This window comes from Nanorana parkeri, unplaced genomic scaffold, assembly GCF_000935625.1.
Source record: "Nanorana parkeri isolate BGI_ZX_2015 unplaced genomic scaffold, ASM93562v1 scaffold936, whole genome shotgun sequence".
NCBI classification, from domain to species: domain Eukaryota; kingdom Metazoa; phylum Chordata; class Amphibia; order Anura; family Dicroglossidae; genus Nanorana; species Nanorana parkeri.
The window spans coordinates 566536-578978 of record NW_017307204.1 but is presented as its reverse complement, the minus strand read 5'-3'; the positions used below and the strand labels follow the sequence as shown (position 1 = coordinate 578978).

At 44.5% G+C, this 12443-nt stretch overlaps 1 protein-coding gene across 1 annotated transcript in view; it reads left to right on the top strand.

The window, feature by feature from the left end:
* The first annotated feature begins 3734 nt into the window (after positions 1-3734).
* Positions 3735-12443, top strand: part of CYSTM1 (cysteine rich transmembrane module containing 1) — a 63275-nt gene continuing 54566 nt past the window's right edge. The window contains exon 1 of the mRNA XM_018566316.1: positions 3735-3825. The gene's annotated coding sequence lies outside the window, so the exon portion shown is untranslated. The remainder of the gene's footprint in view (positions 3826-12443) is intronic.

Below are 12443 nucleotides of genomic sequence, written 5' to 3'. Positions count from 1 at the left end.
ATCGCTTGTATGTGCTGCCCAGCAGTGTGCGCACCCTCTTCAGCGCAGCCCCCCCCATCCCCACCGCCGTTACCTTCTATTCCAGGCTCCGCTGTCCCCTCTGTGGGCCCAGGGACGGCTCGGCGGCTCTCAGCATCAATATGAGAGGGAGATCAACATTGTTTCACTTGCTGATCTCCTCTCCGATCTCTGAATGCGGAAGTGGTGTGTATTACATCACTTCCGCATTCAGCGGTCATTTCTCTGGCTGCTATAGCCAGAGAAGAAGCTAGTGAAGCAGATCTATTTAGGGGATGGGGGAGAAACTGGGGGTCCTCAGATGACATTAGGGGTCTCAGAGACCCCTAATGTCTCCATAAAGATGACCTGTCAGTGTGCCTGTGCTATCACATTGTTAGCCCACTTTGTGATAGCAATAACATTAAGTGTAAAAAAAAATGTGAACCCCCACATTTTTTAAATTCCCATGTATATGCACATATAAACATATGTCAGAGTGCGAGCAATAATTCTAGGGCCATCAATCACTGATAACACTAAATTGATGACCGGTAAAAGCTTTTAACTTGTCACCTATGGACAATTTTGGGTATTGTATTTTTTGAGCTTTTCCGGTCGTGTGCAATTTTAAGGCTTGACATTTGGTGTCTTTTTACCCGACGTGACCCCATCTTTTATATTTTACCAACAAATTGGGTAATAATAAATGTTTCATAATTTAATATAGAGGAAACTGTTTTTTTTTCAACATTTTTCCTTAATATAGCAAAAAATAAAAACCCCAGTGGTGATTAAATACCACCAGAAGAAAGCTCTATCTGTCCCCAAACAATTATAAAAAAATTCATTTCAGTACAGTGTTGCATGACTGAATCAGTCAAAGTACTGCAGCGCTGAATACTGAAAAATGGACTGGACATGAAGGGGGTTTAGCACCCCGGTCTGCAAGTGGTTGATAACTAGTTACTAACTCAAAAACGAAAGGAGATAGAATGGAGATTTAAACAGCACAAACCATCACAAATGTGGCACTAACCAACCAGCCTGGTTTAATGTATTTTTGCTGCTGTAGGGGGTTGGATGATGATGATATCATCATCTAAAAAAACCCAAACAATTGCTATTATCTTAAAAATAATTTTTATGGCACAAAACAGCCCAAACGAAGCACTAAAGAAACACACGTCAGTTTTTATTTGTGCCAATTGTAGGAATTGGCTTCGCTCCCTACCCCTCCACTCCGCCAGCCTAATCACGTGAGGCCACCGAGAGACATTCCACTGCCAGAGTTCAGGGGCAGAAAGGCTGCAGGAACTGGTCTAGTAGCCAGGATCGGGTGAATTTTTTAAAGATATTACACCCTAGACCAAAATGAGCAGTTAAACCTTGCAGTGTGGGGTAGCCCCACTGCAAGGGTAATTCTTTCTTTCCAGAGTTCATTTTTAAACAGAAGAACTCCGGGAAACATTACTCTTAACCCTTGCAGTGGGGCTGCTGGCTCCAGAGGTCTAAGGCCCCTTTCACATGGGCTGATCAGGAGAGGATACATGCATGGATCCTCCTGATCAGAGCAGTACAGAGCGGATGTCACTGCTGTGACATCCATGTCCATACAGTTTATTCCAAAGAACTGAAACTGCCGGACCCCATGCCAGTCAATGGGGGATCGGATGTAAATGGACATGTGTCTGTTTACATCAAATTACCACCGATCCTACACGATCCAGTCCGGCGAAACCGGGTATAAATGAATACCCGTCCGTTTTCACACAGCTGCCCATAGGCTTGCATTGGGCATCCGATCGGACCGCCCGTGTGAAAGGGACCTAAGGATCCTTGAGTCATCATGTCCAAAACTCTATGAGGGGAAATTTATCAAAACTGGAGCAGGCAAAATCTGGAGTAGCTGCGCATGGCAACCAATCAGCTACTATCTTTCAAATCTAAACTGAAGATAGAAGCTGATTGGCTGCCCTGGGCAACTGCTCCTGATTTTGTCTGCTCCAGTTTTGATAAATCCCACCGTATATGGGACATAAGGGACACCGAGGGACATTCCATCCTGAAGCAGAGGTAAAGGCAGGCTGGAGGGATCGGTCTAAGAGCCAGCTGCGAGGCTCAGGTGAGTATAACTGTTATTCTACACCCTAGACAAAACCGAGCACTTAACTCTTGTAGTGCGGGGGTAGCCCCACCGCAAGGGCTAAGCATAATTTCTCCTGGCGTTCTTCTTTAACCCCTTTATGACCAGCGACGTAAAGCGTACGTCACTTGCATCGGGGCTGTTTAAACAGGCTCCCGGCGACTTTTGCCGCCGGGACTCTGTTTAAACTTGTAAAGCCGACTGTCGGCTTTACAGTAGAAGCAATTCTGGTGGCTCAGCTGTCGCCAAATCGCTTTTACGGGCCGGTGAATGGGTCGCCCCCTCTGACACCCCCGCCTTGTTTTCCGGGCTCCGTTGCCCCTCCTACGGGGCCCAGGACCGGCTTCTTTGGTGTCGAGGGGATACGGGAAGGAGATGGATGAACCTCCATTCGCTGATCCCCTCCATTTGCTGATCCTGTCAGTGCTGGGCTCCTGAAGCCCAGCTGTAAGCTATTGAAGTGCGATCTGCACTTCAATAGCTTATTTAGAGTATAAAGGTGGTGCTAGGGGTCTTTTGGACCTCCAGCATCACCTTAAAGAGTAACTCTCACCACTAATCTGCTATCGCATGGGGGACTTGTAAGCCCCCCTATGTGATAGCAATTAAAGTTAAAAACAAAACAAAACAAAAACAGTTTTTAAAATTAATATCAAATAAAATAAATGTAAAAACAATAAAAACATTTTTTTTAAAGTCCCCCGCCCCGCGAGCACACGTAGGGTGCGCATATGTATGAAAACGACAATCGCGCTACATATGCTGGGTATCGCCGCGCATGCCGGAGTGAGGGCAATAATTCTAGGGCCAGTACTTTTGGGCATCTCTAAACTGATGACCTGTAGGGGCTTTTAAAGCGTCGCCTATGGACTTTTTGGGGTACTGAATTTTGTCGCCGTTTCGCGGATGCACACAATTTTTAATCTGGGCATGTTGTGTATCTATCTACTCATTGTAACCTCTTTTATATTTTATTTAAAAATTGGTATTTTATTGTGCCTTGGGGCATTTAGGTGCATTTTTCACAACATTATGGGGTTTGCTAAGATGTTGCGCTAATATCGTGCAACATAAAAATTTGCAATTGCCACCATTTTATTCTATAGGGTCTTGGCTTTCAGAAAAACATACGATTGGGGATTTTAAGTAATTTTCAGGCCTAAAATGTGGAATTAAAAGTGGGTGCAAAAAAATGGAGAAAAAAAAAGGCCTCAGTCATGAAGGAGTTAAGCTTGCCTTCCCTCCTGTCAGTCACGGCACTGACTGTACATAACAGCACAGTTCGGTGACTGAGAAATGAATGAAGCCATTGGATTAAAATAACCTACTAGAATGTTCATTATCAAAACTGATAAATGACATCACCCATATTGATGCGCCTTTTGGATAGTATTTCCATTCTGCATCTTTCTTTTGGGCCATTTTATCATGCTGGAAGCTATTGACGCCTGCTTGGGTGCCATCCAGATACCAAACAACCAGCAGTGAGGAAACGATTGCTCCGTGTGGCGCAGCTCTAGCTCTACCGCTCTGGTACTTGCTTATGCACACCTTAGCAACGCCGTCATGTGACCTCTGTCTCGAGAGAACGTGACGTCACTTCTGACTAGCTGCTAGAAGTGCTGAGGATAGAGGAGCAATAGGGCAGCGCTTTCAGCTTGTCATCGGAGATCTGCAGACGGGTAAATAGCGTTCTGTTACCTTATAACTAGTGATCGGAGGCTGGCTAGGAATGATTTATTAGGGCCGCTTTTTAATAATGGTCGTAGCGCTATGTCTTCCAGCTTTATGTCCCCGACTATTTCCTATGATCCCTACTTGGTGAAGTCGCACTTGTCTTCCAGTATTAAATAACATGGGAGCTGAGGGTGCTGGGAAAGTTGACCACAGAGATTTATTCATTAGGCGCTGGCGTCATAACATCTCTCGCCGGTTTCAGCTGCATCCCCACTTCAGCGTTTACAGGTGATTTTCTTGGGGTTTTCCCCCCGTTTTTTTCAAGCTTCAGGCTTGAGTGTATTTGTCATAGCCAGTAGAAAGCTAGGTATTAGGAGGAGATGCTTGAAAAATGCTGATTCTTAGGCCTGGTTCACAGCTAGGATTTTTCGAGCGGTTGGAAAAGCGCTTTTAAACGCCCAATTGAAGACATCCCATCATTTTCAATGGCCCTTGTTCACACCTGAGCAGCAAAGTGCCAGCCGGAAAAGGTAAATGAGCTTCTTTTGGCGGTTAACAGCACGTTTTTTTGCCCCATATACTTCAATGGAAACGCCCGAAAATGCATGTTGCACATTTTTGTGCGTTTTTGTCTATTACCCGCAATGTTTCTTAAGCTGCCAGTCAAAATGCCCGTCTTCATGTATGTGCGTACAAACGTGCATCAAAATGTGCGGCATGCGCATAAAGTGCAAATAACCTCACGCTGAACGCGCGTGCACAGACAGACAACGATGCCGCCTAGGCGAGAACCCGGCCTTAGGAGTTCTTTAGGTGCTCCTATTGAAGTCTATGGGGCCCAAAAACACCCCATTCTGCTTCAATAATAGCTGTGTTGCCTGAGAGCAGGTGAATAGGCACAATTTCAAGAGCCCCATTTACCCTTTACACAAATTGTGTGAATGCATTCATGAAATGCTTAAAAAGCCTGTGGGCTTGTTCACACCAAATGCAGACCACATCTGCATGAGTTTCTGCACATGCAGCGCAGTGAGTTTTGACACGTTCCAGGCCATTTTTGTAAATAAAAATAAATAAATCATTTTTTAAAAACCTAAAATGGGTTTTCAGTGTGTTCCAGGGCATTTGCATGCGTTTTGGTGCATTCCAGAGCAGAAAAAAATAGGGCATGCTGCAGTTTTTCCACATGCTCTGGAACTGAACACTGTGGTGTGAACTATAACCCAAAATAGAATTGGAATACATTGGACTCAGTTTTGATGCGTTTAGTAACTGCTCTGCTCTGCACCTGCTCCGCGATTGGTGTAAACAAGCCTCGTGTCACTCTTGTGCTGCCATTATTGTTAATGGCTTCTCAAACATGGCAAAGCAAGATGCACGTATTTGCACAAAAGTGTAGAAACTTGTATTCAAAAAGCGCATGAAGCTCACAGGTTAAACAGCTGCATGAGCTTCTTTGCCACGTTTGTTGTACGTAGGGCATCAAATTGAAATGAATGGGCTGCCCTATGTGGATGTGTAACCAATGCAGCAAAAACTTGACGCAGGTAGTGTGAATGGGGCATTAAAAGCATTGGTGTTTGATTGTTTTTAAGTTAAGGTGTGAGTCACGGCTTAGTTCAATCCAGCCAAAGGCATTTGAAAGGCAAATTCTTGTTATGGTAATGTGTGTTTAGTCGTTTTGCCCTTATCACTTCTGGTTGGCATGCCATGGTGCAAGTTGTATTTTTTTTCTGTTGTTTAAGTGACACTAAATTCAGGAGTTAAATCTTAAAAATGCATTCATGTACCCTATTGACAAAAATGCAGCTTATTTGTGTATCACTTGGCTGTAGATCCTCAAATCATCTCTGAATTGGTTCTGACACTGTCCTTCCTACTGGGCGGTGGCTACTTCTGTTCCCCATGGTCCCTGTGTGTGTTGTCTAGTCGCCACCACCCATAGCTCACTCCCGTAAAGGACTACAATGTCGTGTTTAGTTTACTAATGTGTATTGAGATTGAGTGAGCTTGGAGCGGTGACTAATTTACAACACACACAGGAACCATGGGGAGCAAAAGTAGCCACCCTTCAGAAGGAAGGACAGTGTCAGCATAAATTCAGAGATGATTGGAGGATCTACAGCCGAGTGATACACAGATAAGGTACATTTTTGATAATAGTTAAAGGAGAACTATGGGGTCAGTGTTTTCCCCCATAGTTCTCCTTCGGGTAACGGGAGGACACAAACTAGCGTCCTCCCGTTACCCTAAGCTCAGTATACCGTGAGCTACAGCCACCTATCTAGAGGCAGAGCCAGCTGTACCCGCCCCCTCCCCCGTCCGTTCCGCCAGCCAGCGCTGACAGATCGGAGCAGGGAGAGGGGAATCCAGCCCCTCCCCCTGTCACGGCAGAGAGCCATGACAGGATCGAGAGGTGAGCGAACCCGGTATGTGTTTGCTCACCTCCCGATCTACTGAGCCGACCTGTGACAGTCTCATTGTCACAGGTCGGCTAGAACTATGAGGTGAGTGAAAAGCACTCGCCTCATAGTTCTCCTTTTAAGGTACCTGAATTTATTTTTTGGCTAGGTTCACACCTAGGCGACTGAGTTGGTGAGCGGTTTTCACGCATTTTAATTTGTGCGACTGTTCTATGCATAGAGATGCCTATGGGACCCAAACCGCAAAAATAGCTCCTGCACCATTTTTGCGACAAACCGCAAAGGTGTGAACAGCCTCCATTGACTTAAATGCGAATCTCTGTTTTGCGCAACTCAATCCACGCAATAAATCGCCTAAGTGACTGTTAACTTAGCCTAAAGATTGAACGCCTGAGTTTAGTGTAATTTTAACATAATTGATGGAGTAAAAACCTCTAACCTACCAATCTGGAATACCTAGTTGCATTATACACTTATATTTTCGTCAGAATGTTTCATAATGCCATCAGAGACTTGTAGAATGTCATTTTAATTTTTTGGGGGTTTTTAACATTCAACTTCAGAAATGAATGGTGTTTCTTGAGAGCTGGTACACACCTAGACGACACCGCACGGCAGTCGTGCGCGATTCCGCGCGGTCAGGAGTCGCCTAGGTGTGCACCGATCGCACTGTGGGTGCCATTATTTTGCCAGGGTGCGGATCATGCGGTTTCCCGCCGAGATTCCGCCCGTGCTTCCGAACACGATCGTGGCTAAAACAGGCGCGTGTCGTGTATCGCAAAAAGAAGGTACATATACCTTTTTTCTGCGATCGCTGCGAGGATGTCACCTGATTGAAATGAATGTGGCCGCGCGGCCATCGTGGCCTGCATTGTGCAGGACCGCTCGATCCCGGATTGCGTAGGTCTGCATCGGGCCTGAACGTTGTAGTGTGAACTGAGACAATTGAAAACAAGGCAAATAGTTTTGTCTTTGCTTTCCTTGCCCAATGCAGCCGGTGTGAACCAGCCCTTGACTAAAGACAAACTTTTTTTTTGTTTGTTTTGCATATCGAGGGTGAAGGGTTAGAACCCTTGGTATGCCATTATTCCTGCCTGTCCCTGCTAGGGCGATTCACTCTCTCTATTTGTCATGTGAGCATGATCACTGGGACTGAAAGTGATGGAAAAATGTTGCCACCAGAACAGAAATAGAAGGGAAATCGTACATTCGTTATACTTGTTTTGGTAACGTCTGTGTCTGCAGGACAGGAAGTAAAGGGACACAGATGGCAAGAAAAAACTGCTGGGGGATTTAACCATTCCCTACTCTATGTAAATGAAAACAAAAGTTTTGGCTTTAAATATACTTTATAGGAGAACTTTTGGGGCAACCTTTTTTGCTCATAGTTCTCTTCAGGGCCTCGGGAGGACATCTACAATGTCCCCCGGTGACCCAAAACTCAGCATATATTCGGAGAATGCTGCAGCCGAGACGGATCCCGCAATACTGGTGACATCCACCCTGCTGGCTGATTGACAGCTGGCTCTGCCTCTCTAGAGGCAGAGCCAGCTATCTCCACCCCCTCCCCCATCCGTTCCTCCAGTCAGTGCTGGAGAAACGTAGAGGGGAGGGGGGAATCCTTGTGGGGAGCGGTGATTGTTTGCCGGGAGAGGATCGGGAAGTCGGCGAACGGCGTTATGTGTTCGCTGACTTCCCAATTTTGGCCCCATTCACACTGTGCGATTTGCAAATCGTTATATGCGATATCGCGCAAATGCTTGCATTAAGCAAGCTGGAATCGCGGCAAAATCCGCTCCAAAAAGGGTCCTGCTGTAGCGACGCACGACCCGCGACAGCAGGACCCTTTGCCCCATTGCCAAGCATTGGAGAGCGATATCGCGGGAATTAACGCGCGATAAATCGCTCAATGTGAACGGGGCCTAATAGAGACAACCTGTGTAAGCTTCAGTGTCACAAGTTGGTTTGAATTATGGGGATGAGTGTTTTTCACTTGTCCCATAATGCTCCTATAACAGAAACAAGTTTCCTAGTTTTGTTCAACACAAACTACTGTGCATCCATACAGGGATTGGATAGGAGTTTAAACAAAAGCATTGGGGATTTTACAATAATGCTAAAGAAGTGTCTTCAGAGGACAGTATATACAGGAGAGGCGTGCAGGGGATATTACAGCGAGAAGAGTGCAGAGGGTATGACTATGCAGCAGTATTTGCAGGAGAGCATTGCGAAGAGTATGATGATGGAGTGCCAGAGTGTATGATGACGGGCAGTATGTGCAGAAAAGGAGTGGCAGAGTGAATGATGACGGGCAGTATTTGCAGAAGAGGAGTACCAGAGGGTATGATAACGGGCAGTATGTGCAGAAGAGGAGTGGCAGAGGGTATGTTGATGAGCAGTATGTTCAGAAGAGGAGTGCCAGAGGGTATGATAACGGGCAGTATGTGCAGAAGAGGAGTGGCAGAGGGTATGTTGATGGGCAGTATGTTCAGAAGAGGAGTGCCAGAGGGTAGGTTGAAGGGAAGTAAGTGCAGAAGAGAAGTTCCAAAGGTTATGATAGCGGAAAGTATGTGCAGAAGGGGCTTGATGAGGGGCAGTATATCCAGGAGAGGGATTCCGGAGGGTATGGTGACAGGCAGTATGTGCAGAAGAGGTGTGGCAGAGGGTATGATGATGTGCAATATGTGCAGAAAAGGATAGTGGATAGTATGACGGGAGGCAGTATGTGCAGGATAAGAGTGTAGTGGTTTTTTTCGTAAGGAAGGTATTGGACATCTTTTTGACCCCTGATTTCTCATTTGTCACACTGAAGGCGTGTGACTGTGACTGAGTGCTTTGACCCCAGTGGATCAGAGCACACATTGTGGCAGAGCATTAGATTGTGACTTCCTGAAACTCGCATGCATAATGATAATGTTTTATAATGCTACAAATATGTGAAGCCAGACAGGTCACTTAAAGTGACATTAAACCCTCAGATTTTTTAACATAAAACAATACTGTAATGTGCGCCTTACTGTAATCCATGGTAGTTTCCCTTCTCTTTGCTGCTCTTCCTTTTTTAATCTGTATCTCTTCTCATGCTTGGGGAGAACTTCTGTTTTGCAGCAGACTGCCTTGTCTCTGAAATGGATACATGGTGTCTGTGTAGGTTCACAACCTGAGCCAGCACTACAGGAAGAGGCACTCAGCTGCAAAGGGAAGTTCTCCCCAGCATGAGAAGAGATACGGATTTAAAAGGAAGAGCAACAAAGAGAAGGGAAACAACCATGCATTACAGTAAGGCGCACATTACAGTATTGGTTTATGTTAAAAAAATCTGAGGGTTTAATGTCCCTTTAAGTATTGCTTTGCTTTATTTTGATTTTCACTGTTTCACAAAAAATGTGAGTATTTGTTATTTATGCACTCAGTACAGTTTTAGATTTAGTAAGAATTTTTCTTACTTTTTTTCTTTTCTTTTTTATATATTCTTTAAGGTTTTTACAAGAAAAAAAGATACACCAAAACGTACGTAGGTTACACACAAAAAGAGAACATACATCCACCTGAAACAGCTTTCTGGTTTTCACATTTCATTATATTGAGTACAATTAAATAAACGTGGACAGAGGTGACATACAATATAGCTTCTATTCTCATTTCATGATTCAATTCATATTCTGTCTCCCTTTCTTTGATGGGAGACCTTTCAAGCGATCATCTATTGCCTGCAGTCTAAGCTCCAACTAATTCATCACAGATGTCCTAGGCACTAACCATTCACCCAATTTCCACACAACTCCCTCCTCTCCCCATCCGCCCCCACCCCCTCACCATTCTTGCGCCTGTGGATACAGTCAACTTGTGCAAATCCATCCCCGCGTGCAGTCTTATACCCCGCCTCCTTCTTTATGTGCAGCATTAGTGCAAACACAACATAACTTCCAAGAATTTTGGAAGTTATGTTTGCACTAATAACAATTTAACAGTCATTTTTATAAAAAAAATATTGTTTTATAAACATTTGCACGGCAGTAATGGTACATAGAAAATCAACAGTACCATCATTTAGTTATTTTAGAGCTTATATGGTTTGGGGGAAGAAAAATTGCAAAAATGCTGGCCACCAAAGAGGAAACATGGAGGGCCTGGCAGTGAAAGGGTTAAAGCTTACATGCACAGTTTTCCATTTCTATAAACGTTCTGTGATTGCCTTGCAGTCTGTTTGTACACTTGCTAGGAAATGCAGCCACCCCAGTCAGTTTATCCCCTAGCTCAGCAGGAGCTCCCATTGTCTCCCACAATACCACAGCCCTCTTCTTACAGTAGTATGAAATTCATCTTTATTTTATTTTATTTTTTTACGTATCCAGATAAAGCAAATATACATTGCCCTGCAAAGTATGCCTTTTACATCTTTGCCCGACACCCACAGTCATCATGTTTCCAAACAGTTGGCTCCACTTCTCTGTACTTCTGTCCAGTACAAGATCACAAGGGACAGCACAGTCTCCAGCAGATATCCATCTACTAGTTTGGAAAAGAAAGGAGGAGTGTGGAGCAGGAAGGAAGTCAGTGACTTGCCCTGCTGTTCATTTGTGGAGACACACACAGCTTACTAGCAAACACAAGGGTGGCTCCATAGGACCCTGCAAGGGAAGGGGCCACCCTAAAACAGGATATCAGGTCCAGTGCTCAGGAGACCAGCTGAATCTGCAGGAAACGAAAACTTTTAAATATCAGGGAGCAGCATCCATTGTAAGTGATTTAAATGCACTGTTGAAATATGGATATGTGAACTGTTTTATTTTTCATAGGATTTGAAATTCTGTTCAGCAAGTCTTGTAAATTCAAGCACTCTGGTCAGACAGCATGCATTGACCTAAACTGTAGCTGAAGTAGCACAGGTTGGTTAAGAACACCCATCCATCCTCCTGATTGGACAATCAAGGTAGAATGTGTCATCACTCTGCCCTCTCCCTGATTCTAATTGGCTGATATGTTTGAAGTTTTTATTTTTTTTCCCAAGCAAATGTTTTTAGTTTTTGCAGGTTTAGAAGTTCTATGAAGCTTTTATTGCTGTCTGAGGCCTCATTGGGAGATTTTCCCTCTCTTACTGAGTGACAGTTTTGCCATCAGAACGTAAGGAAAGACCTTCAACGGGGACACAAACAAAAATAAACTTCTAGCAGTGGAAGTTATAGCATTTCCTGTGTTTAAAAATAGTATCTTATTTATGTCTGTTGGAAATGTCTTCTCACCACCTGCCCTGGAAATCCCCCTAACCTGACAGTGGTCCCAAGCCTTCTCCATTGTATCCAAACTAAGAAAAAGTTCTGATTGAAGATACAGTATAAAAGATTGCTACATTAATTAGTATTTAGCTTCAGTGGTTAGCAAAATAAGTAAAGAAGCAGCAGTCTGTAAAATCTTTGTGCAGTACTTTGTTGTTGGCCCCTTTTAGGGCTGATCAGGAAGGGGTCCATGCACAGATTCCCTCCTGTGCGCATCAGATGTCACTGCTGTGCATCCAGTTGTATCCTCAATATTGCGATTGAAGAAAAAAACTGAAAAGACTGACCCCATGTTGGTCTATCGGGAATCGTGTTTAAACCATGTATACATCAGATAATCCTCGATCCAGCATGATCACGTTCGACCACGCCCAGTGGAACAGAACACTTTTCCCTTTTGTTTTTCTGAACCTGGCCGGAATCGGGTTACCAGCTGTAAACAGAGGTCTGTCTGTTTCGACCTGGCTGCCCATAGATTAGCATTGAGCATCTGGTCGGATCAACTGATAGCTGGATCCAACCGGACTGCCCCTGTGAAAGGGGCCTAAAGGCCCATTCACACTATAGCGGTGACCTGTGTTTTTCTGCACACAGATCACCAATAGGACAATTGTTTTGTATCTGCCCTGCTCAAACCACAACACGGGTGTGATAGGCAGTGGGCTGCGGAAAAATGTAGATATGCTGCATTTTTTCGCAGTACACTAAATGCCATCGCAGTACAGCGCACCACACTGCTGTGCAATAACGGGAATGTGGTGTACACCTTGTATACTATCAATAAAGGTGTTTATTTTTTTTTACATTTTAAGTAAATGGTGACCGCTATGTGCTGTACACACACTATACTCACAGCGCATTGTCCTGCCCACTAAAACGTTCTGTTTTAACCGATGGAATGGTCGGTGTGATTTTTATATATAT